Source organism: Triticum aestivum, chromosome 2A (genome assembly GCF_018294505.1).
Source record: "Triticum aestivum cultivar Chinese Spring chromosome 2A, IWGSC CS RefSeq v2.1, whole genome shotgun sequence".
Classification (NCBI taxonomy): domain Eukaryota; kingdom Viridiplantae; phylum Streptophyta; class Magnoliopsida; order Poales; family Poaceae; genus Triticum; species Triticum aestivum.
The window spans coordinates 14,732,790-14,736,325 of record NC_057797.1 but is presented as its reverse complement, the minus strand read 5'-3'; positions in this window follow the sequence as shown (position 1 = coordinate 14,736,325).

The window sequence follows — 3,536 nt, the reverse complement described above, 5'->3', positions numbered from 1 at the left end:
CCGGTTCTTGTGGCTGACCGGGACTAAAGGCCCTCCACGTGGGCGCGCGTGGTTCGTCGGGGCCGAGGACCTTTAGTCCCGGCTCTCGTGGCCAGCCGGGACTAAAGGCCTCCTCCACAGGTTTAGGGTTTTAGCCCCCCTAAACCTTGTTTCTTTTTAATTTGTATTGTTTTATTTGTTTTATATTTTATTTTGTGTTTTATTTTATTTTTGATGAAGTTTCAGTACACATATTCTACGCTACTATATATATACATGCATATGAAATTTCAAACAACAAGAATTCAAGAGGAATATATAATATATATATACAACTTTGAACAAGTTTCCATACAATTACAATGGATGACCATATACAACTTCGAACAAGCAGTTTCAATCTCGGGTATGCATATAAATTTCTTCGTCCTCGGTATAGTGTTGTCCTTTAGGATCGATGACTTCCCTCATTAAAAATCCTGCTAATTCTTCTTGAATTGGTCGGAAGCGAGCTTCTGGACTAAGCCTCCTCCGCAAGTTATCCCTCGCGTTCCGCACGCTAGCTGATTCCTTCCGCTCAGTGGTTTCTCTCCGGATGTTCTCACAAACATAGTATCCACATAGATCGGTTGCCGGTGGCTGCTGATCCACATTAACTAACTTTCTGAAATCTAGCTCATGTTTGAATTCACCGACAATTTCTTCTGAGAACCGTCTCCAAACCCTACAGGGCAAAGAAAATCAAATGAATAAGGGAGTTATATTAGTTAGTTCATATTAGGAAATGAACGAAAGAGACCGATCGATATAGAGCTCAAATGATTGAAAATAATTACTTTTTCAGCATTTTTCTCATGTCGGCCCAATGCTTTGGATCCGAATCCTTAGAGTCGCTGATTAGAACTGTGGAGGTGTGAAGTTCAATATTTAGCAGAATCCAGTGGAACCTGCGGACACGTTACATGCACAGTCATGCATAACTCATCGATTAGACATACCATGCATGGAGTAAACAAAAGAGAATGGGCACAAGAGAGAAAACACTCACCCAAAATGGTAAGGAAATAGAATATGACTTTTGAGTTGATGCTTTGTAAGAAAGTTGTACAGGTCTTTCTCCACGTCGTTGGGGTGATATTTTAACACATGTCCATTAACGATATGTGGGTCAATGAACCCAACATCATGGATGTTTCTTATATTGCATTCCCAAATCTTCATTCTGCATAATAGCGTACCAAACAATATAGTTAGGACAATATATATATATATATAGTGCAGGCAATAATGAAGAACGAGATGAGGTAGAAATAAATCACTTACAGAACGTAGCAACTCAGCATAGATTTGTCGTGGGCGCGCAGATTGAACAGCTGGAACAATTCACTCATATGAATTTCTACGGAGTACTGTTTGATGTGATGCTCATGTGTAACATCCGCATAAACATATTCTTTGTCGGCATATGTTATGAATTGCTTGTACCAACGTAGCAGCTTTCGCATTTGTTGTGGTAGACTATTTTCCTGCTCAGGCTCGACGAGAGGCCCCTTCCGCACATATTTGAATGCTATCTCACCTACAGGCGCATCCTCAAGGCCTAAGCAGGCACGAAGAGTCAAACCCATCTCGGACGCTTGTTGCATGGCACCCGCTACAGTCAATCCAAGTGCTGCCGCAGCTGCTATGATCTCGGGGTCCTCTTCCGGACCGGCTTTCACTATGAGCGGGGGGATCGATTGTTGGTTCTGCATCCCGAGCTGGTCAACTTGTTTCCCGCTTTTTTTACGACTTTCTTCCTCCTTCAACATTCTTGCTTGCTTACGAAGTTCATGTCCATAGTTGTCAGGCATATTCAGCTCGGCTTGGGACGGTGTCGTCAAAAAATCCTTAGCCCACTTCTTTTGCTTCTCAGTGAATACTTGCTTGGGCTCAGGCTGTTTTTTCGCCTTCATATCCGCCTTCCATTTCTCATAATTAGCAGCCGCGGCCAATGTGAGGTCAGCTTCACTAAGTTCCCCAGGCCTTGGGAGGAGAGGCTTCAGTGATGGCTCCGGTACCCTTGTGGTCTTAGGTACATAAGGGTCCGGGTTAATAGTCCAGGAGCGGGTTTCCTTGCTGTCCGCCTGCTTCTGCTTCTTCGCCGGAGGTGGATTGGGGGGCGTCTGCTTACCCGCCGGAGGTGGATTGGGGGGTGTCGTACCCGCCAGAGGAGGATTGGGGGGCGTCGTACCCGCCGGATGTTGTGGATCGGGGGACGGCGTCGAATGGCGTGAAGAAGGTGTAGGTGAACCACCACGACCACCACCACCGCCACCACCACCACCACCACCATCGGAGGGAGGTGGACTTGCTGGCCTTGGCGCCTCGCCTGGAAACACTATGTACTTCTTTTTCCATAGAATGATCTGGCGCTTGACATCTCCAAGTCTGTTATCCCCTTCGGGTGTAGGTTTGTCAATCTCCAGGTCATCAAACCCTTGGACTATGTCTTCCACCGTGACACGAGCATAGCCATATGCAATGGGGTTGTTGTGGTGGAGTGCTCCAGGTGTACAGGGTAAAGCACTGCCGCTAGCTACCTTCATGGAAATGTTCCCCACGGGATAATGCAGATCACAGTCTTTCATCTCCTTTACATCATCCACGGGGTAGTGAGGCTCCGGTGCACGAATCTCGATCATCGGTGCACTAGCACAAGGCGGGGCATCCATGGAAGCCACGCTGCTTCTCCGCCGCTGGCTTCCGCGATCCGCTTCATGATCTTCATGCGGCCCTGCAGCTGATTTTTCTTTCATTAGTACATGCACGGTCTGCTTCAACTCATGGAGTTTCGATGCAAACTTCGTCATAAGATCTGCATCCCGGTCCGTCTTTCTCTTACGGCTTCTGTAACCGTACGGGTCATTGTCCTGGGAAAACCCTACTTTCCACGGAACTTTGCCTTTGCCTCGTACACGTCCTCCGTGTTCATCATTCCCGAGGGCTAAACTCAGTGCGTCTTTCTCTCTGTTGAACTTGATCAAGCCCGCTTGAGCTTGGGTCATTGCGTCAATAAGGGCTTTAGTCGGAGCAAAGTGTCGATGCCGGTGAACACACTCCCCTGTCTCCGGGTCTAGCGACCCCCCATGCCCGTACCACCAGCTTTTGGCCCTTGGGTCCCATCCCTCTGTACCTAGAGGGATTCCTCGCACCATCAGGTCCTCCTCCATCTTCTGCCACCTAGGGTCCGCAATGCGGTATCCTCCTGGCCCCATAACATGATGGTACTTTTTCTTACCCGCATTATCCTTATTTTTTTTCGATATTTCCTTGAAATGGTCCGATTGCTTTTGCCTCACAAATTCTGGCCAATCATCTTTCAGTTTCTCATGTTGTCCATTGAAATCCGGAGTCTTGCCCTTGTTGACATAGTCACGGGTTAAATTTTTCTTGAAGTTCCGGAATGCATCGGCCATCTTCTGAAGAGCGAACTCTTTAACTAGCCTCCTCCTCTGACGTCCACCCGGAACCTCGTTACCGAATTCATCGACTTTGTTGTATTCCGGAGGTAGAAT